Raw genomic sequence first — 27,418 nt, forward strand, 5'->3', positions numbered from 1 at the left:
CCCACTATCCTGGAATTACGGAAACGCTGACACCTTCTTCAAGTTCCTGACTCCCTTGTGCCTATTGATCCTCCTTCCTTTCCCCTCCCCTCCTGCACAGTCAGGCTGCTTGTGGTGCTGCAGACATGGCTCCGACTGCCCTCCCCTGAACAGCCCGCACTTACATCAGATTCCAAATCAGGAAACTGAATTGGGAGGGAGATATCAGGATATCCTTTCATTCCCTGAATGTTTCTCTTCGATTGTCTAGTCCCCTATTCCTTTTCTTCTTCTTGGCTGTCATGTCTGCAGGGTGATCTGCTCTCTGTGTGAGCTATTCACCTAACTGTCAGCATCACAGATGTCCCATAGAGTCTCTAGTTACTATCTGAGCTCCAAGACCCAGTGTTCATCTCGGACACGAGCAAGGGCTATGACTTCCCAACATAACAGAACATATTTTCCATCTAACAAACATGTCTTGTCATTTCTTAAAATACAACATGTCTAGAGTAACTTAATTACTTAGAATTAAATTAACATCAGGGAAAAAAAAACACCCTTATACAACTGTGGCTTACTGAGGGTAATATATATATTGGCTCAGAAGTTCACTTCTCCCTCTTATTTCTGAGTTCAACCCTTATTTCAGGAGTTGAAAAAATAAATTTGCTAACTTCTATCAATTTACTGACAGTCCCTAATAACGGTGCTTTACCTGCCAATGAATTTACAGCCTTTTCTGTGAAGGCTCTTGTACTTCTTCCAAACTCAGTGCAGGCAGGTCCCAGCAGCAGAAAGTTATCTGTGTGACTCCCAGGTACGTGTAATCCTCCAGCCCCCACTCCACTCTGCTCCCTCACAGAGTCACCGTCTCTATGACTCCCAGGGACGTGTAATCCTCCAGCCCCCACTCCACTCTGCTCCCTCACAGGGTCACCGTCTCTGTGACTCCCAGGCACGATTAGGCCTCGATCGTCAGTGCTGATTTATATCCTCCCACTTTGCTGCCTCTGTAACTCCCAGGTGTGAGTGAGCCTCATGCTCCTGCTCTAAGTTGCTCCCTCACACGGTCACTCCCTCTGTGACTCGGTGCTGATTTCGAGCCTCCTGCTCTGCTGCTTCTCCAACTCCGAGTCCTAGTTGACCTCGATCCTCGCTACTGATTAATGTTCTCCCGCTCTGTGCTGCTGTCTCTCAGGTTCTCTCCCCTTGTGACTCCCAGGTAATGGTAGGCCTCGAGCCTCAGTTAAGATTTATAACATCCCATTCCGCACTGCTGCCTTACAGAATCGCAGTTATGCCTGGAAGACAGTGGGAAAGAGGAGGATTAGACAGAGCAGAGGGTGTTACAGTGATTGAGCGAGCGATATGGGATGAAACAAGTTATCTGGGGAGCTAGGCAGATCTGCAGTGTCGAAGGCAGGTCATTGGAAGATACAGTGAGAGTTGCAGACACTGAAGAAGGTGAAGGAAGTAGAGATTGTAGCTTGTTCATGACAGAGCTATGTAGAGTCAAAAGTGTTTTTTCTGTGCTGCTTACAGAGATGTGTAGACTTCAACAAATACAAATTGAGAGCCAGCAAGTGTTGTATGGTACTGGAGACTGTTGGATGTAACAGAGCGAGAAGACTTGCTGTAACTGAGGGGAATATAAATTTTTGGAGCACTGGTGGTGTTCAAGGACCCTCAGGACATGAGGAGGTGCAGAGAATGGGAGCATTCCAAATAGTGGGATTGTGGGGGCTGGAAGTCCCGAGATGGATAAGGAGGATGAAAAGTTCCAATTTACCACATGCAACCATTGTAATTATAGAGATTTAAGGAAGGGAACCTGTGCTGTCATTGATTACAGTTATATGGAGAGTTACAGAAATTGAAGGCGTGACAAATTTAAAAAGGGAGAGATTTTAGGTGATCAGAAATTTAAACAAGAATAAAGAAATGTTAGAGATCTCTAACACAGATGGGAATGCAAGAGATGAGATAGTGTGAGGAACTATAAGAGTTATAAGTCGGGGAGGATGTCAGATATAAAAGGGAGAGCTGCATTGTCTGTGTGCAGTTAGAGACATGAGGAATGTTGTAGCGCCTGCTGGAGGGGACACAGATAACAACAGTTCCAACAGCTGGTGCAGGGGCTCAGGAAGGCAGCTCACTACCACCTTCTCAGGGACAACTCCAAATCACCAATAAATGCTGGCTCAGCCAACAAAGCTCATGTTCACCAATGAATGAAGGAATAAAAAATCTACAAGTAACACTGAGATCACTCAGGAAGGCCCTTTCAACAGCACTTCATAAACCCAGAACCAGTATACTCTGGAAGGACAGGAGCTCCAGGTGCATGGGAACACCAGCATTTCCAAGGTGCCCTCCAAGGCACGCTCCATCCTCCCAGCACTGTGTCTGTCCCTACACCCAAAGGACTGCAGTGGGTCAGGAAGGCAGCTCCCCACTAACTTCTCCAGGGAATTACAGATGGGAAGGTAATGGGGAAACTCTGCTGTTTACAGCCAGACAGAAAAATAAATCCAGCAGTGGGTGTGAAATGAAATTTCCGTTTCAGAACAACGTGCTGAGCATGGAGAGAGGATTTGTCTGATTGGCACAAGGCAGAGAGTGTGAAGAAAGGGGTCTTTTTCACGATGGGGACTGGTAATGAGGGGAGCACCGCAGGGGTCAGTGTTGGGACTACACGCTACACGTTATACATTAAGTGTCTGGAAAAAGGAAGTGAATGGGTACGAAAAATAGGTTTCCAAGAAAGATCCCAGGGATGAAATTTGTGTCATATGAGGAGCAGGTGAAGTCTCTGGGTCTGACTTGATGAGATTTCAGAGTCAGTGGCAGAATCTCATTCAAACTTACAGAATACTGAGAGGCCTGGATGGAGTGGACGGGGGCAAGATGTTTCCACGAGCAAGAGAGATGAGGGCCAATGGCACAGCTTCAGAGTGAAGGGACGGCCCTTCTGAATAGAGATGTGGAGGAATTTATTCAGCAAGAGTGTGATGGATATGTTTAACTCACTGCATCATGGGGCTGTGGATGCTAAGTAATTCAATGTATCGAACTCAGAGATAGCTCGGTTCTTGATGAATAAAGAGATCAAGGGTTACCCAGAGTAAGTGAGAGATTGGGGTTGAGAAACAATTCAGCCATAATCAAATAGTGGAATAGACCCAATGGACTGAATGGCCTAATTCTGCTCCTATACATGATGGTCTTATGGTCGGCGCTTTTTCCATAGGTTTCTAAGTGTGCAGTTATCATTTCTGGCATATTGTTTACCATACATTCCAGCACTTTCCTGATTATTGCTGTCACCTCTTGGTTTCAGATATACTGCAGAAAGCTACATCACAGAGTCACTTGAGAATCATTGTGTATAAATCTCAGAAAGGTGGCATACAGGGCCAGCAGGACATAGAGAATGCAAATGGAATGCTGGCATTGATTCCAAAGGGAATGGAGAATAAAAATAGGGAACGCTTGTAACAACTATAGAGGACTCCAGTCAACTCAAATTGAGAATACTGTGAACAGGTTTGGACCCCTATCTGGAGGGAAAATGTCCTTGCATTGGAGGCAGCCCAGAGAAGGTTCACCAGGCTGGTCTTCAAAATGGAGGGATATTGATGAGAAGAGGTGGAGAAGGTTGAACTTGCAGTCGTTAAAATTTAGAAAATGAGGCAAATTTATTGATACACCGAAGATTATAGTGTTCTTACAGATTCGGTACTGAGACATTGTTCCCCTGAGCAAGGATCTGTAACTGGAGATAAAGGGGTATACAGACACCAGAGAAGCTAACAGAGAAAAGCTGGGTTGTACAGACTGGAGGCTGTTAAAAGTTCGGGCGGTTTGAGATCACTGTTGGTGGTTAAAAATGAGGTAGGTTGTCGGGCTGAAAGATGTCAAGGAGATTTACAGGGTTATCAGTCCTGAAGGATTACAGTGATAGTGAGGAATATAGCGACTAGAGATTACACAGATAGGGGTGGCTGTTGGAGCTTCAGGAGATACAGAGACTGGGAGGATTCTCGGGACTGGAGATTACACAGATATTGGTGGAAGTTGGAGCTTTAGGAGAAAGGGAGGATTGTAGGCACTGATTGTAGACAGTTGGGGTGCGAGTTGGAGCTGGAGGAGTTTATAGAGCCCGGGAAGATTGTTGGTGCGGCGAGTTGCAATGACATAGACAAAAGTTGGAGCTGCAGGAGAGATAGAGAAGGTTGAATGGTCTGAATCAGTTCACACAGCCAGAGAGAAGTGTAGGGAATGGAGGAGCCAGAAATACTGAGTGTTGTAGGTCTGTAGGAGTTCAGAGAGCTAGTGAGGACTGTGAAGGCAGGTTTGCAGCGTTCCCATCAGTTACAAAGAGATGTGGAGTGCTGTTCTGGAGGAGGTTACAGAAATCATTAGGATTGCAAATTATGGAAGATATTACAAAGACAGTGAGCTGTTAGTATCTGAGGAGGTTGCAGGGACAGGATTCATTGAGGGGTTGGATGCTGCTACTGGTGTTAAATATGTTGCAAGGGATCATATTCCTTACATCGATCAGGGGGATTGGAAGCTCTGCAGAAGAAGAATGAGAAATGCAATAGCTGAAGAATATCACAGAGATGGGGAGGAACGGTTGAGGGGCATTAATCACTCAGATGTGAAAGCAGAAGGTATCATTAGTAGGTTTGCAAAAGACGTGAAAGGTGAGGGTGTTGTCCAAGGTGAGGGGGATGGCCTCAGGCTGCAGTCTGAAGATTGAAGCTGGGACAGAATTTCAACAGGGTAATTTCAATTGATAACCAGGTAAGAGCACAGCAGGCAATGAGGGAAAACTGATGAATTAAGCTGCATTTATTTTGATGTAAAATGCCTGACAGGTCAGGCAGATGAACGCACGGCATAGATGGGAATATGGGACTGGGAAATCACAGGAATTACAGAAACACAGCTGAGGGAGGGACAGGACTCACAGATCATTGCTCCAGAGGACAGATTCAACAGGAGGGATAGATGGGGAGACAAGAGAGTAGAGGGAGTGGAGTTTTTGATCAGTGAAAACATCACTGCAGCACTGAGACAGGATATTCCTGGGGATCGCCCAGTGAAGCTGTGTTCGTGGAACTGAGAAATAAGAAGGAATAATCAGTTTGATATGACTGTACTACAGGCCCACAGTAGTCAGCAGGAAATTGAGCAACAAATATGTTGTAGATCTCAGATATCTGTAAGAAAGATAGGGATGTAATGGTCGGGGATTTTAACTTGCCAAACCTAGACTGGGTCTGCCAAGTGTTCACAGCTTGGATGGGAGGGATTTGTTCAGTGTGTTCAAGAAAACTCTCTCCATCAGTATGGAACTGGCCCGACTGGAGAAAGGGATAAAACCTGACCTCCCCTTCGGGAAACAAGGAAGAGAAAGGGGCTGAAGTGTTTGTGGGGGAGCACTTTTGCAAAGTCACCACAATTCTATTAGATTCAAAATACCGATGGAAACGGACAGGCTTGGTCCACAAGTTAAAGATCAAAACTGGCCTTGCCCCAGTCTAGAAGGTATTAGGCAAGACTGTCCAAAAGTTGATTCGTGGAGGCTATTTGCAAGTAAAGGAACGTCGGGCAAGTGGGACTCTTTCAAAAGAGAGATAAATTAAGATTTCAGGGCCAGCATATTCCTGTTCGTGTGAAGAACAATGCTGACACAAATGGGAAACACTGGATGACTGGGAATATTGAGGTTCTGGTCAAGACAAAAGGGGGCATATGTCCTATATAGCCAGCTGGATTAAGTCAATCCCTTGAAGAACATTGTGGGTGTAGTAATACTCTTAAGAGGGAAACCATGAGGGCCTAAAGGGGAACTAACAGAGCTCTGGCAGAGAAGGTTCAGGAAAATCCAGAGAGATTCTACAAGTATATTAACAACAGAAGATTAACTCAGGACAGAATGTGACCCCTTCAAGTCATCTATGTGTGAACCCATAGGAAATGGGCGAGATCCAAAACAAACACTTCACGTCAGAACATACTGTGGAAAACACACTGGGGAAGCAGGGAAATAAACAGTGATGTTTTCAATGGAGATCTGGAGGTGCTGAAGCTTTTTGAACACGTCAAAATTAGACGACTCCCTGGGAACGACTCAAGTATATCCCAGGACATTGGGGTAAGTGAAGGGAGAAGTTTACAACGATATTTCTATCACTGACAGCCACGGGTGGAGAGCTGGGAGCCTGGAGAGTGGCTAATGTTGTGCCAGATTTAGGAAAGGCTGCAGGAAAAAGCCAGGGACATAAACACCAATTAGCTTGATGTCAGTGGTGCCAACGTTGTTGAAGCAATTCTGCGGGACAAGACTTCCATGCATTTGGAAAGGCAACGATTGATTAGGGATAGTCAGCATAGCTATGTGCATGCAAAGCCATGTCTCCCAAACTTGATAGAGTTTGTTGAAGAGGTGACCAAGGAGATGGATGCAGGCAGAGCAGTGGACGTTGTCTATCCTGACTTCAGCAAGGCCTTAGACAGGGTTTAGCGTGGTGCACTGGTTAGTAAGGTTAGATCACATGGGATCAGGGATAGCGAGACAAACAGACACAAAATGGGCTTGACAGTAGGAGACAGAGGGTAGTGGGAGAAGGTTGTTGTGCAGACTGGGGGCCTCTGACCAGCGGTGTGCCATAAGGATCAGTGCAGGGTGCACACATGTGCATTATTGACATAAATGAGAATATATGAATTATTGTTAGCATGTTTGTGGACAGTAAAATACGTGTTATAGTGGGCAGTGAATACAGTTATCAACGGTGATCTTAACCAACTGAGCCAATGGGTCAAGAAATGAAAGATTTCAGGTCTTGGATTTTGTTAAGACAAACCAGGGACGACTAACACAATTAATGGCAGAGCTCTGGACAGTGTTGTTGAATGGAGAGAGACCAAGGGATTCAGTAACATTGTTCCTTGGAAGTGGAGTCACAGGTGGACAGGATGGGGAAAATGGATTTGGCAGACTCGCCCTCATGGGTCAGAGCATTGAGTACATGAGTTGGTACATCATGATCCGGCTGTATCAGACATTGCTGGGTCTCCAGTTGGAGTACTGTGTAGAATTCTGATCCTCCTGCTACAGGAAGTATATTCTGAAACTGTAAATGGAGCAAAGATTGACGAAGATGTTATTGAGACTGCAGGGTTTGACAAAAACAGATGGAAAGCAACATAAGTGGAATGAGATAGATTTGGCAGATAAGGTAAAGGAGAATCCAAAGAGATTCTACAGCATACAAGTACAAAAAAGCTACGAGAGAACCAATAGAGCCCCTCAAAAGATCAATAAGGCCATCCATGTGTGGAACCACAGGAAATGGGCACAACACAAAATTAATATTTCATGTCAGAATGTACTGTGGACAAAGATGAGGAAACAAAAAGAAAGAAATAGTGATGTCTTGAAAAGAGTCCCCATTACAGAAGAGGTGGCGCTGGAGGTCTTAGCACACAAAGGTAGAGAAAGCCCTAGGTCCTGAACAAGTGTATCCCAGAACATTGTGGCAAAGTCGCAGTGGGGACCTTGGTAGATATTTGTATCATTATCTTTCTATTTCCATTGGGTGTAGGTGGCTGAGGGGTGACCTTATAAAGGTTTTTAAAAACATGAAGGGTATACGTAGTGTGAAGAGTGAAGGTCTCTAACTCAGGGTAGGGGAATCCATAACGAGAGGGCATAAATATGAGGTGGGAGAGGAAATACCTAAAAGCGACCAGAGGAGAACATTTCCTCACAGAGAATGGTGCACATATTGAATGAGCTGCCGCTGAAGTGGTAGAGAAAAGTAAAATTCCATCATGGAAAAGACATTTGGACAGGTACATGGAGAGGAGAAGTTTTGACCGGATAGGGGCCAAACGCAGGCAAATGCAACTCGTTCAGGAACCGTGATCAGCATGGACTAGTTGGATCGAAGGAACCGTTTCTGTTCTGAATGCTTCTTTCTTCAGTTATTGGAGGAGGAGACTACTGAGATAAGGCATGTTGTAGGCACTGAAGCAAGTTACAGCGATGGAGATGGTAATCTAGAATGCAGTATATTTCAAGTATGAGGAGGGACTATCGGGAAGGGCGTAGGTTACAGGGACAGGAACTATTATCGGAGTTAAAAATTATTGAAGACACTGGTTCACGAGACATGGCATATGTACAGTGTTGGAAGGGGAACACAGAACAGAAAGATTCCAGGAGGCATTCCCACACACTCATGGGAAACCTAAATTCCCCTCTGTTATACTGATGTTCACTAAGACATCACAAGCCTGGATTGATAACTGTGACACTCCCGATACTGTCTCAATGCAACAAAACTTACAGTAGGGGGTGGTGATTGACCTGGGGTGTGTCTGTACTGTGCTCCCCCTCCAGCACTGTATCTATGACATGTCTAGTTAGCCGATCTTTGGAGCCCTCTCATTGCTCTCTTCTCTGTGCACTGTGAGTGATCTTACCTCACGGTAGGATTTACTGAAAGTTCCAGATCTCCATGCCCTTTGGATGAGGCACCCAACAGTTGGGAAGTCTATTGAGTCAGGAACTTACTGATTACCTGCAGGAGACAGAGAAATAGACAGGATGGGAAATTAGACTGATGCAGTGAAGGTTATACATGGAGAATAGCAGTGAGTCCCACAGAGATCTGGAAAATCCCAGTCTCCATTCCTGGCCTGTGCTGTTGCGTCTCTCTGGAGTGGAGAATTCTGTTGGCTCAGGATCTGGAGTAGCTGCAAGAGCGAGAGGCGCTGGCAGAGGCAGAAATTGTACCCACACAATGAGGAATACCACATGGAGAGATACTGAGTGATATCACCAGATTGCAGGAAGGTATCAGGATCAAACAATCATGAAGGAAAAACAGGTTTAGCTCCATGATGCACTGGTATCAGTGTTCAGGGGTGAATAGCCTGTGAGCAGGTGAAGTGATGGCTTAATGGTGTTATTGCTCGAGCATGTATTCACTACCTCAGCTAATGTACGGGGGAGGAAGGTTTTTCCCCCACCATCAGAAATAGTGGAATTTGAAATAAATTATTTTAAATATAGCAATTGACAATCCATCAATACCATTAGTGATCTACAATAAATCCAAACATTTCTCCTTTCAAGAAGGACATCTGCCCATCCTCACGTGGTCTGCATGACATCCCCACAGCAAAGTGTTTGCCTCTTAATTACACTCTGAAATAGCCAAGCAAGTTACTTAGCTGAAGAGCAGGTTAGGGCTGGGCAAGAAAGTTTGGTCAGCCAGAGACATCCATATCCCATACTTGATTTAAAAAAAAATCCATTCTGATGGTCCCAATGGAACTGAGCTGGGGCCAGTGTCCTGGCCAATCATGTCGGTAGATGTATGGACAGGGCTTTAAACTGACAGAGAGGATGCCGGGACAGGGTTCAGGTGAAACGAGCTTTCCAAATCCAAAGAGAAAAGGTGCCGTATCAGAACAGCATAGGAATGTGGCCGGAGAGAAGCAGAAAGGAACAGGATGGGACAGAGTTTAACTAAAACTATACATCAGGGAATCGATTTGTGCCAGGAAATGGTGGGAAAGAGTAAATTATGTTTTGTTTTGGAATGGACAAAGTCTCTTCAATAAGGTGGATGGATTTGTGACACAGAGGTGAAAGAGATTTAAAAACCAGAGATACGTGGTTACAGGGCGAACAAAAGGTGGAAAATAAATATTCAATAGTTCACAAACTTGAAGAAACTCAGGCAAAATGGGTAACGCTAACAATAATGGATAACAAAGGCATTACAGAGAAAGCATTTGGTCCCAGATCATGAAGTAGAGTCAGTCTGAATGTAAATTCTGGCTACTACTTGCCAAGGACACAAGGAGCAGAAGAGATTTAGCCATCCAACAGCATTTCCTTGTTCATCACTGCATTAAACAGGAACTCATTGGAACTTTTAATGAAGGTGTTGTGGTAATTTAGTGAAACTTCAACATTCATATAATCTTGACAATCATACTGACAGAGTGACATTCGAAGAGCAGATTGTAGATTTATTTTCAGTGTTTCTTTGAATAACACATTGTGTAACTGGCTCGGGACTTAACTGTCTCGGAGCGAATGTTGTGTGATGAAACTTAGTGAATGAGTGATGTCACCTGGGGTGATCCTCCGGGAAATTGTGATAAAGTGCAGTTTAAAGAAATATAAAGTTTTTAAGGAATTACAGAAAGGACAAGCTACAACTAGAAATAAAAACAGCCAATTACACGGGTTTGAGCAGAGAACTGGCTAAGATAAACAGGCGGAACAGACTGAAACATGTGTCTGTAAATGAACAGTGGAAAACATTTGAAGGAATAGTGGAAAATACTAAACAAAAGGAAATTCCATTGCAAAAGACAAAACCTCAGCAAGAAATTACCTCCCATCCCTACTCAGGACAAAATGGATCATATTAGATTATGAGGCTTAGAAGATCACCTTAAAGTACTTAAAATCCTGAAATGAGAGAGAGTTTAAGCAGTAAGTAATGGAGGCATTGCGAAGGGTCTGCTAGCAGGAGGGCAGTGGAAAGGCGAATCATTGTCAGGGCTTAATGACACGATATGAACAGGGAGAGGTGAAGGTGCTGGAGGTGGTGAGAGTGTTACAGAGAGTGGCAAGAGACTGAACCGTGTTACAAAGCAAGTACGGATTGCTACAGATGCGGATTGCAAGGGTAGGGAGGGACATCTGCATTTTATTTATTCATGCATGGGATGTGAGGGTCACTGATTGGACCAGTATTCTTTGCCCCTACTGCTAATTGCCCAGAGGGCAGATCAGAGTCAGCTATATTGCTGTGGGTCTGGATTCACATGTAGGCCAGACCAGGTTAGAATGTCAGATGTTTTCACTAATGGAGATAACTGAACCAGATGAGTTCTATCTAACTTGTCAACAATGTTTCCTCACCAATGTCTTGTTCAGGCAACATGACATCCCAACTCCTACTCTCAATGTTCTAACCAATGAAGGTAACTATTCCAAACGCCTGCTTCACCATCCTGTCTACCTGGGACACCACTTTCAAAGAACTGTGTACCTGCATCCCTGTGTCTCTGATTGACAACATTACCCAGGGCCCGAACATTAATTGTACAAGTCCCACCCTGGTTTGTTTCACCAAAATGGAACACTTCGCATTTATCTCTTTAAACTCCATCGGCTATTCTCCAGCCCACGATCCCAGCAGTACTGTTCTTAGTGTTGCATCGTTGATAACCTTCATCACTGTCCACTTTACCACCAATGTCAGTGTCACCCAAGAAGCTTACTTACCAGGAAACCAATATTCTCATCCAAACCATTTATCCAAATGACAAACAACAGTGGGCCCACTGCACCGCTGGTCAAATTGCCTCCAGTCAGAAAAACAACATGTCTCCCATCACCCTCTGTCTCCTACCATCAAGCCAATTTTGTAAACAGTTCACTAGCTCCTCCTGAATGCCGTATGCTTTTACATTGATCTGAGTTTATTACCCAGTTTACCATACAGAAGGCAGAACACAGAACAGTGCAGCACAACACCCTTCGGCCATGATGCCATGCCAACCTTTTATCCGACAGCAAGATCAAACTAACCTACATACCTTTCACGAGTGTATTAAATGTCCCTCGTGTATCTGACTCTCCCAGGACTGCTGGCAGTGCATTCCACACACCCCCCCCCCCACACACACACACTTTGTGTAAAGAACCTGCATCTGAAATCTCTCCTTAACCATCCACCAATCACCTTAAAACTATGCCCGCTCAGAATAGCCATGTATGCCATGATATAAAGAAGTCTCTCACTATTCACTCTATCTATGAGTCTCATCATCTTGTTCACATCTACCAATTGGCCCCTCCCCCTTCTTCACTCCAATGAGAAAAGCCGAACCTCCCTCAACCTTTCTTCATAAGACATGCCCTCCACCATAGGCAGCTTCCTGGAAAACCTCCAATTTACCCTCCCTAAGCTTCCACTGCCTTCCTGTAATGAGGAGACCAGAACTAAACACAATATCACAAGTGGGGTCGAACCCAGGCTCTATAGAGCTGCGGAATAACTTCACTGCTTTAAAACTCAATCCCCCAGCAATTGAAAGCCAACACAACATATTCCTTCATAACAACCCTAACAGCTTGGATGGCAAGTTTGAGGGATCGATGGATGGGGAACCCAAGATCACTCTGTTCCACAACACTACCATGTATTCTGCCTTGAACCCTATATTCTGCATTCAAGTTCGACCTTCCAAAATGAATCATTTCAGACTTTTTCAGATTGAACTCCATCTGCCGCTTCTCAGCCCAGCTCCGCATCTTGACAATATCCTGCTGCAACCTACAACAGACCTCCACCCTATCCACCACTCCACCAACCTCCATGTCATTGGAAAAATTACTAACCCATCTTCCACAACCACATCGAAATCATTTATATTTTTAAAAATCACAAACAGCAGAGGTCCTGCAATCGATTCCTGCAGAACACCACTGGTCACCGAGCTCCAGACTGGATGCTTTCCATCTATTATCACCCTCTGTCTTCTATGAGCCAGGAACTCTGTATCCAGACAGACAGGTATCCTGTATCCCATGCCTCTGTACTTTCTGAATGAGCCATAAAGGTGTTTTGTCACATTCTTGAAGAATTCAATAAATTTTTTGAAGAAGAGATCTGTCCCTTACAAAGCCACGCTGACTATCTCGAGTCAAACTATGGTTTTCTACAGAGTCATAAATCCGCTCTCTCCGAGTCCTCTCTAATAATCTGCATACCACAGACATAAGAAAGTGAGGTCTGTAATTCCCAGGATTATCCCTATTCCCTTTCTTGAACAAGGCAGTAACATTTGCCGCCCTCCAATCATCTGGTACGATTCCGGTGAACAGTAAGGGTGCAATGGTCATCGCCAAAGGCACAGCAATCCATTCCCTCCTTCATGTAGTAACTTTGGGCATATCCCATCTGGTCCAATGGATTTAGCTATCTTTATGTTTTACACAATTCTCAGCACATCCTCCTTCTTAACATCAACCTGTTCACATATATCAGTCCTTTTCATGCAGTCCTCACAAATGATAATGTCCCTCTCAGTAGTGAATACTGAAGCACAGTATGCATTAAGGACCTCCCCTACCTCCTGTGACTCCAGGCGCATGTTTCCTCCACTATCCCTGACCTGCCCTACCCTCACTCTGACCATCCTCTTGTTCCTCACATAAGTGGAGAATGCATTATGGTCTTCCTTAATCCTTCCCAACAAAGCTTTTTCATGTCCCATTTTAGCTGTCCCAAGTCCATTCTTCAGTTCCTTCCTGGCTACCTTCAGTGAGTTCCCAAAGTGTGGAAACAGGCCATTTGACCCAACAACTCCATACAGACCTCTGAAGAACATCCCACCCAAAACCATTCCCCCACCCTATTACTCTCCACTTACCCTGACTAATGTGTCGATCCTGCACATCCCTGAACACTATGGGTAATTTACCATGACTGAGTCACCTAATCTGCATATCTTTGGACAGTGGGTGGAAACTGGAGCACCTGGAGAAACTCCACGCAGACATGGGGAGAACGTGTACACTCCACACAGAAAGTCGGCCGGGACTGGAATCAAAATCGGGTCCCTGGATCTATAAGGCAGCCGTTTTAACCACTGAGCCACTGTGCTGCACCCATATAACCCTATAGAGGGCTAACGATCCTAGCGTCCTCAACCTTATGTAAGCTTCCTTCTTCCTCTTGACTAGATATTCCACATATCTTGGAACGTTGTCAAATGCTTTGCTGAAGTCCATGTAGACAACATTGACTGCTCTGTCTTCATCTCTCTCTTGGCCACCCCCTAGAAGAGTCAATCCGGTTTGTCAAACACGGTTTCCCACTCACAAAGCCATGCTGACTATCTCTAAGCAGCCCCTGCCTGACCAAATATATGTAGCTCCTTTCTCTCAGAATCTCCTCCAACAACTTCCCGATCACTGGGCTCACTGGGCTGTAATTTCCTGGATTTTCCCTGCAGTCCTTAAGCGATGGAAAAGCATTAGCTGCCCTCTAGTCTTCCGACACCTCACTGTGTCTGATGATAATATAAATATCTCTGTTAGGGACACAGCAATTTCTTCCCTAGCTTCCCCCAAGATTCTTGGATCGACCTAAATAGCTACTGAGAATTGATCTACCTTTATTTGTTTTGAGATTCCAACACTTTCTCTTCTCTGTTTAGGATTCTTTCAAAGACATCACAAATTATTTACCAAAGTTCCCCCCTTCCATGTCTTTCTCCAGAGTAAATACTGATAAGAATTCTTTTTTGTTTAAGGTCTCACCCATCTCCTCTGGTTCCACACATAGGCGACCTTATTGATCTTTAAGGGGACCTAATCTCTACCAAGTTATTCTTTAGCCCTTATTGAAACTTGTACAAAGGCTTCTGAAAATTCAAATAAACCATACCCTCCGTACCAACACACACCCCCACCACACCCTTATCTATTCTGCCATTTATATTCACACCAACAAATGAATCCAACGGGCTCAAAAACAAATTCACTTTTATAAAATGTTTTTCTAAGAGTTCAGTTTTTTATTGATATGTCGTTTCTTACTCATTTCAGCATGCTCCTGACTTACTGTCAGGCTAACAGTATTTGTTTTTAGACTGGAAACATAAAGGGTTGTGAGAGTTCTTGTTTCTCAATCTGAAAAAAAGTAGCTTACAGGGTCATCAAGTAATAGAGAATGCAAATCAAATGCTCCCATTTATTACAAAGGGACTGGAGTCTAAATATAGGAAGGTCTTACTAAAACGATGCAAGGTACAAGTCAGACTACACCTCGAATATTATGAACAGTGTGTGTGCCCGAAGGAAAGATATCGTTGTATCAGAGGCAGGCCAGAGAAGTTCCACTCGGCTGATGTTGGAAATGGAGGGTTTTTATAATAAGAAGAGATGGAATAGATTGAGAATGAACCCATTGAGGTTGAGAAAACTGAGGGAGAAACTGAATGAAACATGCAAGATTCTGAAGTACTTTGATCAGTTAAATGCTGGGAAGTTAGAAAATAGAACAGTGCAGCAATAGGCCCTTCAGCCCACCTTGATATCATTCTCAACTCATCCCATCTGTATATACATGGTCCATGTCCCTCTATTCTCTGGCCATTGATGTTTCTGTCTAAACGCCACTTCAAAACTTTACTCACATTTGTTTCTACGACCTCGCTTGGCAACTTCCACTCTCTGTGAAAAAGAACTTGCCTCACACACCTCATTTAAACTCTCTCTTTCTCACCTTAAATCTCTGCGCTCTAGTATTTGAAACTTACACATGGGAAAATAGATTCTGACTATCCACATTATCTATTCCTGTCCTAACGTTATATTCCTGTACCTGGTTGCCTGTCGGCCTCTGATACTCCACAAAGCAATTCGACTTTGTTTAATTTCCTCTTAACACTTAACACACCCTTAAAAACATAACATAGGTAACATGCTAATAAACCCCTTTGTACCCTCTCCAAAGCCTCCACATCCTTCCAATTGTGAGGAGATGAGACCTGCACACAGTGCTCCAAATGTGGCCAAACAGAAGTTTTATACAATTACACCATCAGATGCAAACCACTATACCCAACGTTGTGACCGATGAAGGCCAGTGTTCCCTTTGCTTTCTTTCCCATCTGAAGCACTTCTGTTGCCATTTTCAGGGAGTTACTGACTTGCACCAAGGTCCTTCTGTATATCAATGTCCCTCAGTATCCTAACTTCCTTCTTGACTTTGACATCATCTCACACTTGTCCAGATTAAACTCAATTTGCCATTTCTCTGCACATCTTTCTAACTGATCTTTAACCTCCTGCAACCTCAAATGTCGTTCCTCATTAACCCCAACTCCAACAATTTTCATTTCATCTGCAATAATTATATTTGTCACGACCTTTCATTTCAATTGTGTGAGAATCTGTAACCAGGGGCAGAAAATCCCAGCAAGGGCTCACCCATTTAAGATGGAGAGAAGGAGGAATGTCTTCACTCAGAGGGTAGGGACTCTGTGGGGATTCCTGACTGCAGGGGCAAGTCGAGGTTGGGTTATTAGGAATATTTACAGCAGAGATGATCAGATTTTAATTAATCAGGAAAACAAGGGTTTTGTGGAATGGGCAGGAAAAGTAGCATTGAAGATCATCAGGTCAGCCATGATCTGATTGAAGGGCACAGCATACTCAATGTGCCAAATGGCCTAAATTCTGCTACTGCATCTCATGGTTTTAACTCAAATACAGTATCGACATGAAAACATTATGGGTTTCTGCTCGCAAAACTCCTTTATAATGGGATTATTAGATATTTATTTTTACACAGCATTTGATCTACAATAGACAGTTTTGTTGATGGCTTCTTGTTATGATGTTATGGAAAACCACCTCTTATACAATCCAGGAATCCATCCGTTACACCCCTGATGCTCATTCGTTATCCAGTAGGGATGGAGACCACTGTCACACGCAGTTACTGTACTGCCCTTGCTACAAGTACATTCAGTGTCCTGACTGTAACCATATTGACATTACCATCACTGGTTGGTGTCTATAAAGGAATTCCTGCAAATGGTTGCTGCTGCTTGCGGTTTTTCAGCTCCACTGAAATAGACTCCAAATTTTGATCTTCAGTTCCACATGGCTATCTCATTAATGCATTAACCTAATCCTTTCTTCACAACTTGGTGGATTTTTGCCTATCCTGCCGAGATCTCAATAAACTTTCCCAGCGATGGTTTTTCTGCATCTACATGTCTGGAATGACGGTTCCATCATATCTGTTCACTGTCATTCCATCTGCCTTATGGCGAATACAGAGAGTCATTCCTCAGCAGTGGGGGTTGAACAGATGGGTAGAGGTTGCAGAGATAGGGAGGCTTACAGGGGCTTGAGGATGTTAGAGTTAAACAGAGTTACATCTGGTCAAGAATGTCAGTGGGACAAAGGGGTTTGGGCATTGGAAGAATTTACAGAGACAGCAGGAGTTGGATTAGATTCTGGAGATAGATAAAGGGATGGATGAAGAGAGAGGCAGACAGACTGAGAAGCAAAGACATGGGGTGTTTCAGGGAGAAGAGTTTAGTATATACTAACAGAGATATGGAAGGTTGTAGTGACTGAAGACGTTCATAGATGTAAGAAAGCTTCTCGGTTCTGGAGGCTACAAAATTAGGAAGGCAATGGAGAATGCCGGGTTTCTGGGTTGGAGACAGTTACAGAGATGGGGAGGGTTGCACAAACTGAAAGAGGTTCCTGTGGTCAGGAGGGTTATTTGGGGGTGGGGATAATTTAAATACATTAAGTCCTAAGAATTGGAGACGGATAAGGAGGTTACCCATGGGTGTAGAGACTGGATGAGCTGGCATTGAAAGTGTGTCTGTTAGGAACTGGAGAGATACAAAGTTTGGGGTTGGTGCTAAGAACGGGAAATTACACATCAAGGGGTTATCCAACCAGGGAAGAATAAAGGAGCTCCAAATATTGGGGGTGATATCAGGAAGAGGTTACACAGGGGGATCGGGCTTGATGGGCTGCAGACGTTTATGGAGATAGTGGAGGGTATGGAGCAGTTCACAGAGACAGGAACATTTTTTGGACAGTAATGAGATGCATAGGCGTTAGTGAATGCAAGAATGGGAAGCTTAGTGGGACTGGAGGAGCGAAGAAAGGTATGGACAGTAGTGGTGGCTGCAGATGTAAATGGATTATAGAGAGATTTGCAGATTAGAGAGAGGGTGGCCTTCAGATTCTGACAGACATTGCAGGAACTGGAGTAAGCTTGGCAGTTGGGAATTTGCAGTTACAGGAGGTGCTGAAGGGACAGGAAGCAGCAAAAGATGTCAGGAGGGTTGTGGAGGCAGTTGATTGTTAGAGATACGGACGGCTGCAGAGTTTGCAGTGGATCATACAGACAGGGAGGGCTCTAAGAGCAGGGGAAAGTAACAGAAATAGAGAAATTGCAGTGCCTGAAGAGGGTTCAGCAATCTGGAGGTTTCAAGATGCAAGACAATGTTATAAAGACTGGGACAGTTGTTGTGATGGGAGGAGCATACAAAGATAAGGAGGGCTTTCAACACTGTAGGATAGTATGTTACAGAGTTGGAGAGAGCTTCACAACTAAAAGGGGGTTAGAAAGATGAGGAGGAATTCAGGTTTTTGGAGCAGCTTTGACTGTAGAGTTTCTGCAGAGATAGGGAGAGACGTGGAGACTGGAACAGGTGACATAGAGAGGGGGGTTTAAAAATAAGGAGGACTTTTCAGAGAAATGGTGGGATGTAGGGACGGGACATGGTGAGAGTCACAGTGGGAATTACGGCAGCTCATGAAAGGAACGGGAATAAATAGTGTAGTGATAAAGGGAGGATGTTAAAGGTATAAAGATTTGTAGTGATTGAAGGAGATTACATGAACAGGGAGGGTAGTAGGGACCAGCAGAGTTTACAGAGATTGAGTGTGTTTTAGAGAGGAAGAGATTATCATCATTATTAGGATTGTAGAGACTAAATTCCATGATAGGGACGGTAGAACTGGATGGTATCCACAGCCATGGAGGATGTTAACAGGTGGAGAAGGTTCCTAAGGTCAGGAGGTCCTTGGGAGATTACACAGATAGTGAGATTCTCAGGTAGGAGCCTGACATAGTTTCAAAGACAGGGAGGTATTTCAAGTCTGGAAGGGATTACACAGATCGGGACAGCTCAATGCACTGAATAATTTTTCACGGATAAGGAAGAGTTGGAGGAGCTGAAGGAGTTGGCACAGATGGGGACGGATGTAGAGGTTAAAGGCAATTACATTGACATGGAGGGTAGTATTGGTAGGAGGAGCTTACAGGGATAAACAGGACTGTCGGGGCTTACAGGGCTGAATGAATTTACTATCTACTGGAGAAATTTAGGGATTAGGGTGTTAGTGATTGGAGAACCTGACAGAGACAGAGAGCATTGTGTGGAGTGGAGGAGCTTCCAAACAGAGGAAGGATTATCGGGACTGGAGGACATTACAGAAATCACTAATACAGCATGGGCCAGGAGTGATGCATGCTATCACCTGTGCTGTCTCAGTGAGGACCAGTACAGCAGAGGGGAAAACACTACCTTCACAAGATGGTGGGAATGCAGCCTAGAATGTTGCTGTTCCTTTGCCCAGCTCTGTATCTGTGCCCTGTCTTCTGGGTCTTAATACAGAAGGTCACTTTACTCCTCGCTGAGCTGTTTACTGTGAATGATCTTAAAGATTGCAGGATTTACTGAAGGTTCCAGACCTCCCTCTCCATCTCTCTCTCTGGCTGAGCAAGGCTCTTCAATGAGGTGATGGATGAGACAGGATTTAGAAAGATCCTGATTACCTGCCTGAGACAGAGCAAAGGACAGAATGGGAAATTAGAGTGATCCAGTGAGGATAATCCATGTACAGTAGCACTGAGCCCAGCAGAGATCTGGAAAGTCACAGTCTCCATCCCTGGCCTGTGTTGCCTCGTCTCTGGAATGGAAAATTCTGTTGACTCAGGATCTTGAGTAGCTGCAAGAGTGAAAGGTCTGACGGAGGCAACAATTAGACCCTCACAGTGAGGGATATCACATGGAGAGAGACTGAGTAATATCACCAGATTGCAGGAAGGTTTAAGAATCACTCAATGGTGTCAGAAGAAGTGGGTCTGATGCAGTGGGCACTGCTACCAGTACTCAGGGAGGAGTCAGCTATTTTATTGGGATGGTACAGTGTTGGGACCAGTGCCCTGTTCAATCATATGTCCAAAATTATGCAGAGTGCTTTAAACTGACACAGAAGAGGAGGGACAGGGTTCAGCTGAAGGGAAATTCCCAATTCCATAGAGAAAGGTTGAAATATTGAAACATGGGGATGTAGCTGAAGTTAAAAAGAAAGAAACTGGAAGAAACTGAGTTTAAGTAAAATTGTACATCAGCAGATAATTTTGTGTCAGGGAAGTGTGGCAGAAAAGTAATTTACTGTTTCTTAATCTGAATGCCCAAAGCATTTTCCATAAGTGATATGCACGAGTGGCTTGTGATTTCTGCCTAATCACCATCAGGGAGACGTGGGCACAGAGTGGGGCATTAATATTCCCGCCGACACAACCTTGTGGAAAATCAGGCGGAATGGGAAGCTAGATGGGGAAATCTCAGTTTGAGATAATGTTGGGATTCCCAAGAATATATGTGGCCTCAGATTGTCAATCATTAAGAGACCAAGTTCTGGATAATAAGAGTCAGAACACAGAAGTGGAAGGGCAGTGTTAAAGCCCCTTTACAGCATTATATTGTGAGACACTGCATTAACAGGAAATTATTGGAATTTGTAACAAAGGCACTGGGATAATTGTGAGGAAGTTCAATCTCCCTATTTCATCCCCTCATTGGCGGTGTGTCACAGACGAGGCTGACTCTCTCCCACTCTCAGGGGGAGTCTGTAGGTGGGTGTACAGACCGATGTGGCCTTTCACAAATTCTGTTACACCTGGGACAGGCGGTGGCCGTGGGAAGGGGGTGGATGGGGCGTTGGTGTGGCTCGACACCTTCCCAATGCTCCTCCCTCACTTTTGACGGTCTTGGCCCAGTAATTCCCAGGATTTACCAGATTTGAATAAGAGATGCTTGGAAGACAAAATTCTGAAGACGTCAATGCTTCAGTAAAAGGGAAGCATTTGCTAAAGGGATCGCTCCGTGTCGAATAGTAGGAGGAAACATACTGAAAGCGGAAACATTGTCAGGGTTTAATGAAATGATAGGAACAGGGAGAGTTGAAGATTGTGAAGGTATCGTGTCACAGAGAGGGACAACGGCCTGAACAATGTTACAAAGCCAGTACGTAGTGCTGCAGCTGGATGGGTTTGCAGCGGTAAGCAACGGAAATATGTATTTTTATTTATTCATTCATGGGCTGAGGATGTCACTGCCTGGACCAGCATACATTATCCACTGCTACTTACCCAGAGGCAGCTCAGGATCAGCCGTATTGCTGTGGGTCTGGAGTCACATGTCATCCAGACTGGGTAACAATGTCAGATGTCCTTCCCTCAAGGACATGAGTGAACCAGTGGAGTTTTCCTACATAATCAACAATGCTATTACGGTGGCTTCACCAATGTCTTGTACAGACACAACATGACATCCCAACTCCTACTCTCAATGCTCTGCCCAATGAAGGTAACCATCCCAACACCTGCTTCACCAGCCTCTTTACATGTGACACCAATGTCAAAGAACCTTGTACCTGCATCTCTACATCTCTCTATTTGACAACACTACCCAGGGACCAAACATAACAAGTGCAGTGCTGGTTTGCCTGAGCAAAATGTATAAGCGTACCTTTCTCCACCTGCTAGCCCTAACCTCACTGGCCCTGCAGTACTGTTGAACCAATTGTACTCTTAGATAACTTTCTTCACTGTCCACTTAACCACCAATTTCAGTGTCACTCACTCACTTGCTAACCACGACAACTTACCCACCTCTGCCATCAGTCTCACTGGTCTGTCGTGGCTGTCGCTGATACAAATGTCTCTGTGAGGAGGCTTGTAATTTCCTCCCTAGCTTCTCACAAGGTGCTGGGATACATCTGATTATGTCCCAAGGTTTTATAAAACTTAGCATTTTAAGACAGCCAGCACCTCCTGTTCTCCAATGTGCATTCTGTTCAAGACATCATGATGTATCACTCACCTACACAATGACCACGCCGCATGCGTCTCTGCCCCTGCACCGATCTCCGCCCCCACGCCCAACTCCACCCCCACGCCCATCTCCACCCCCACGCCCAACTCCAGCCCCACACCAGGTCCCAGGTCCTAACTCCCAGCCCTGCCGTATTTTCACCATCCCTCCAGCCCTCCCCAGCTCTGAGGATGAACGATCAGTCCTCAGCAGAGGTCTCACCTTCATCCCCTTATGCTCCCGGATTAATGAGTTCAACACGCGGCGAGACATCGAGCATTTCTTCTGCCGCCTTCCCCTCTGTGCATACTTCTTCAACCAGGATTCTCACACACGCTCTGACGACCCCTTCTCCCACTTCCAACACACTCCATTCACCTGGACACCCTGTGCTGGCCTCTTACCCACCCTCAATCTCTTCATAGCCAACTGCCGCCGCGACACTGACCGCCTCAACCTGTCCACCCCTTTCACCCACTCCAATCTCTCACCCTCGGAACATGCAGCCCTCCACTCCCTCTGCTCCAACCACAACCTCACTATCAAACCGACAGACAAGGGAGGCGCAGTGGTAGTTTGGCGCACCAATCTTTATATTCTGAGGCTAAACGCCAGCTCGCGGACACCTCCTCCTACTGCCCCCTGGACCATGACCCCACCTCCCACCACCAAACCATCATCTCCCAGACCATCCATAACCTCATCACCTCAGGGGATCTCTCATCCACCGCCTCCAACGTCATCGTCCATCAACCCTGCACCGCCCATTTCTACCACCTTACCAAATTCCACAAACCTGACTACCCCGGCCGACCCATTGTTTCAGCCTGATCCTGCCCCACCGAACTCATTTCTGCATACCTTGACACGGTCCTGTTCCCCTTAGTCCAAGAACGCCCCACCTTCATTCGGAACACCACCCACACCCTCCACCTCCTCCATGATTTTCGCATCCCCGGCCCCCAACGCCTTATCTTCACCATGGATATCGAGTCCCTGGACACCTCTATCCCCCATCATGAAGGCCTCAAAGCCCTCCACTTGTTCCTTTCCCACCAAACAAACCAGTACCCTTCCACTGACACCCTCCTTTTACTGAGTGAACTGGTGCTCGCTCTGAACAACTTCTCTTTCCAATCCTCCCACTTCCTCCAAACCAAAGGAGTATCCATGGGTACCCACATGGGCCCCAGCAATGCCTGCCTCTTCGTTGGATATGTGGAATATTCCATCTTCCACAGCTGCACTGACACCACCCCCCACCTTTTCCTCAGCTACATTGATGAATGCATCGGTGCTACCTAATGCTCCCACATGGAGGTTCAACAGTTCATCCACTTTACCAACACCTTCCACCCCGACCTCAAATTTACCTGGACCATCTCCGATTCCTCCCTCTCCTTCCTAGACCTCTCCATTTCTATCTTGGACGACCGATCAACACGGACGTTTACAATAAACCGACTGACTCTCACAGCTACTTCGATTGCACATCCTCCCACCTTGCCCCCTGTAAAAATGCCATCCCATATTCCCAATTCCTTCGCCTTCGCCACATCTGCTCCCAAGAGAATCAATTCCAATACCGAACAACCCAGATGGCCTCCTTCAAATACCGCAATTTCCCCTCAGACGTGGTTGACGATGCTCTCCACCGCATCCCCTCCACTTCCCGCTCCTCCACCCTTGAACCCCGTCCCTCCAGTCGCCACATGGACAGAACCCCACTGGTCCTCATCTATGTACCCACCAATCCCCAGATACATCGTATCATCCTTCGCTATTTCCACCACCTCCAAATAGACCCCACCACCAAGGATATATTTCCCTCCCCACCCCATCAGCATTCCGGAGAGACCACTCCCTCCGCGACTCCCTTGTCAGATCCACACCCCCCCACCAACCCAACCTCCACGCCCGGCACCTTCCCCTGCAACCGCAATAAATGCAAAACTTGTGCCCACACCTCCCACCTCACTTCCCTCCAAGGCCCCAAGGGATCCATCTATATACATCAGAAATTCACCTGCACCTCCACACACATCATTTACTGCATCCACTGCACCCAATGTGGCCTCTTTTACCTTGGGGAGACACACCACCTGCTTGTGCAACGTTTCAGAGAACACCCCTGGGACACCCGCACCATCAAACCCAACCGCCCCGTGGCTGAACACTTTAACTCCACCTCCCACTCCCACATGCAGGTTCTTGGCCTCCTCCACCGCTGCATTATGGCAACACGATGCCTGGAGGAAGAGCGCCTCATCTTAAGCCTAGGAACCCTCCAAACACAAGGGATGAACTCAGATTTCTCCAGCTTCCTAATTTCCCCTCCCCGACCTTTTCTCAGTCCCAACCCTCAGACTCAGCACCACCTTCTTGACGTGCAATCTTCTTCCAGACCTCTCCGCCCCCACCCCATCTCCGGCCTATCACCCTCACCTTAACCTCCTTCTACCTATCGCATTCCCAACACCCCTCCCCAAGTCCCTCCTCCCTACCTTTTATCTTAAACTGCTTAGTACACCCTCCTCATTCCTGAAGAAGGGTTTATGCCTGAAGCATCGATTTTCCTGCTCCTTTGATGCTGCTTGACCTGCTGCACTTTTCCAGCAACACATTTTTAATGTCTGATCTACAGCATCTGCAGTCCTCACTTTTTTCAATGTTTAATGGACTACAGAGGAGCTCAGAGAGAATGAATTATGGGGAGTGGAGGAGATTACAGACACAGATGGCTGTCGGTTTGAAAAGAGCTTCGACAGATCCTCAGAGCTGTAAGGCTAGAGGGAGGTTACAATAATAAGGGTTACCTACACTTAATGAATTTTTTGATGTAGAGAAAGTCTCAGAACGGGACTGTCAAAAGGAAGTGTAGACAGTCCAGATGGGTTTACTGAGATATAAATGTTTTGGGGGTTCCAGGATGGAACAGTGATTGGGAGTGATGTAACGAATGGCAACAGTTATAGGGATTATTCTAAAAGCAGGAAGAGGTGACAGTCATATCGATCATGGTAGGGACTGGAGAAGCTTACATAGGCAAGGAGTGTTTTAGAGGCTGTTGGAGATTACACATATCAGGAGAGTATTGGGGATGAGGCAAGGTCCAAGAGACAGGGATGGTTGACAGGACTGGGCAATAACCTGAATAGAATCTTCACAGTGTGGAAACAGGCTATTCGGCCCAACAAGTCCACACCAACCCCCGAAAGAGCATCCTAACCAGACCCATCCCTCTCCCTGTCCAATAAACCCTGCATTTCTCGTGGTGAACTCACCTAAATCACATTTGCCTGAATACTACAGTCAATTTATGATGGCTAATCCACGTATCGTGCAAATGTTGGGCTATGGCAGGAAACCAGAGCACCCGGAAGAAACCCACACAGTAAGGGGGGGAGAACATGCAACGTCCAACAGACAGTCGGCCAAGGCAGAAATTGAAGCCAGGTTCCAGGCACAATGAGGCTGATTATACAGAGCACTGCAGAGATTGGACTAGATCACAAAGTTCACAAGGGTTTATTGGAACAGGAAGAAAATATATTCAGGATCAGGTGGTGTCCATGAGAGGGACTGGAGGAAGTTAACGCAATTGGGAGGGTTGTGGGCTCTCTCGACAATTAGAGGTAGGGACAGTTGGGGAGACTGGATGAAGTTAGTCATACTCAGAGTTGTATACACTGGATCAGGTTACTGAGTTAGCAAGGATTCTATGCACTGCCTGAGTTTATGGACAGAGGCAGTTGTGGGAATGAGAGTTGTTACAATAATTGAGAGGATATTTCACGCACATGGATGGTTTTCGTGGCTGCAGGATATTTGAGAGCTAGGAACGCTAGTACTGACTGGAGGTGGTCAAAGGTAAGGAACATTGTAATGATGGGAGTTAGTCACAGAGACAGAGAAGATTGAAGAGAGAGAGGGGGCAAGGTTACAGATCTCGGGAGCGTTCTAGTGGCTTCAGAACGTTACACAAAGGGAGGGTTGGTAGGAAACTATGTAGGAACTGGAGGACTCTGTACAGACAGTGAGGTGAAATGGATGGTGGAAGGTTAGAGGTAATGAGGTGCTATAGGACAGGATGGAGTGCTATTGGGACTGGAGAAGGTTACAGTGACATCATGTGCTGGAGAGGCTGGATGAAGGTACACAGCTGGGGAGGTCAGTAAGGGCTAGATGTTACAGAGTGGGCTGTAGGTGCTGGACAAGATGACAGACATAAGGATTTTTATAGTGTTTTGGTGATAGTGGTCATAACACTAGCTTTCAAAGTCATTTTGGAAAAATATAAGGATAGGGCAGAAGTGAAGACGCCAAATTTGTGGAATCCCCTGAATCATTACAATACCACCGTCACTGGGCTATATCACGATCACGAGACAGGATCTGGCAGACACAGACTGTGAGGAACTATTTGCTGTTGGGTTCATATTCAGAAAGAGGAAGTATGTCAAAGTGACACAGGGAGAATTCAAGGCCAGTGTGTTCTGCAAAGAGTGAATGATGAAGGAATAACTCCAGTGAATACTGGTCAAGCGATATCCTGAGCTTGATAAAGGAAGTACAATGCGATGAAAACAGGCAAGACCGACCAACATATAGAGAGTGAAAGGGGATCCTTAAAATGTCAGGCAAATAATGGGCATGAAATATCCTTGGCAGATACTGTTAAGGAGAGGCCACAAGGTATTTAATGAGTATAGTTGGAGGAAGAGGATTCCCATGTAAACAGCGAGGCTTGTTGGAAACCAAAGGGACAATTTGTGCATGGAGCCAGAGGAAGTCGGTGAGAACTTCAATGAATACTTCCCATCTGTATTCACATAGGAGAAAGACATTGTAGCCGGGGATTTCAGTCGGGATGGTGAGGTTCGAGAACATATGAAGATCAATAAGGAGGAGATATTAAATGTTTTCACAGGCATAAAGGTGGAGAAATCACCAGTGCCCAATGAAATGTATCCCTGGCTACTATGGGAGATGAGGGAGGAGATTGCTGGGGCCCTGGTGGATATATTTAATACTTTGCTGGACACAGGTGAAGTGCTGAATGACTGGAGGATTTCTAATGTGGTTCCTTTGTTCAAGAAGGGCAGCAGGGAGAGGCCAGGTAATTACAGAGCAGATAGTCTGACAGCAGGGGAAGGGACATTATTGGAAACAATTGTGAGGATGAATCGACACTTGCAAAGGTAAGGATCAACTCGGTTTAGTCATCACGGATTTGGCAGAGGAAGATACCGTCTGAGGAATTCAGCAGTTTTTTTGAAATGGTGTCTAAAAATATTGATGAGGGCAGTTCAGACGGTGTGGTTTACATGGACTTGAATAAGGCCTTTGACATGGTCCCTCATGGAAGGCTGGTCCAAAAGTAAAGAGCCACTGGGATCCATGGCAAGTTGGTAATTTGGATACAAAATTAGTGGATAGACTTATTCATGTTGGAAATTCTTTCACCAGTGGGTGTACCACAGGGATCTGTGCAGGAACCATTGCTGGTTATTCTGTGGAATAATAACTCCGATGTGAAAGCAGTAGGAACCATTAGTAGGTGTGCAGATGACATGAAAGGTGAGGAGCATGGTCTCAGGCAACAGTCAGATATCGATCAGATGATAAACTGGGCAGAGTAATGGCAGATGGAGTTTACTTCTGATCA

The 27,418-nt window shown here is 45.4% G+C and overlaps 1 long non-coding RNA gene across 1 annotated transcript in view; it reads right to left on the reverse strand.

The window, feature by feature from the left end:
* Positions 1 to 556: 556 nt before the first annotated feature.
* LOC140485774 (uncharacterized) overlaps positions 557 to 27,418 on the reverse strand; it is a 75,497-nt gene continuing 48,635 nt past the window's right edge. The window contains exons 6-7 of the long non-coding RNA XR_011962438.1: positions 8,488 to 8,585; positions 557 to 1,283 (exon numbers count right to left, since the gene is read on the reverse strand). This is a non-coding gene — a long non-coding RNA (uncharacterized lncRNA). The remainder of the gene's footprint in view (positions 1,284 to 8,487; positions 8,586 to 27,418) is intronic.

Source organism: Chiloscyllium punctatum, chromosome 14, assembly GCF_047496795.1.
Source record: "Chiloscyllium punctatum isolate Juve2018m chromosome 14, sChiPun1.3, whole genome shotgun sequence".
NCBI lineage: Eukaryota > Metazoa > Chordata > Chondrichthyes > Orectolobiformes > Hemiscylliidae > Chiloscyllium > Chiloscyllium punctatum.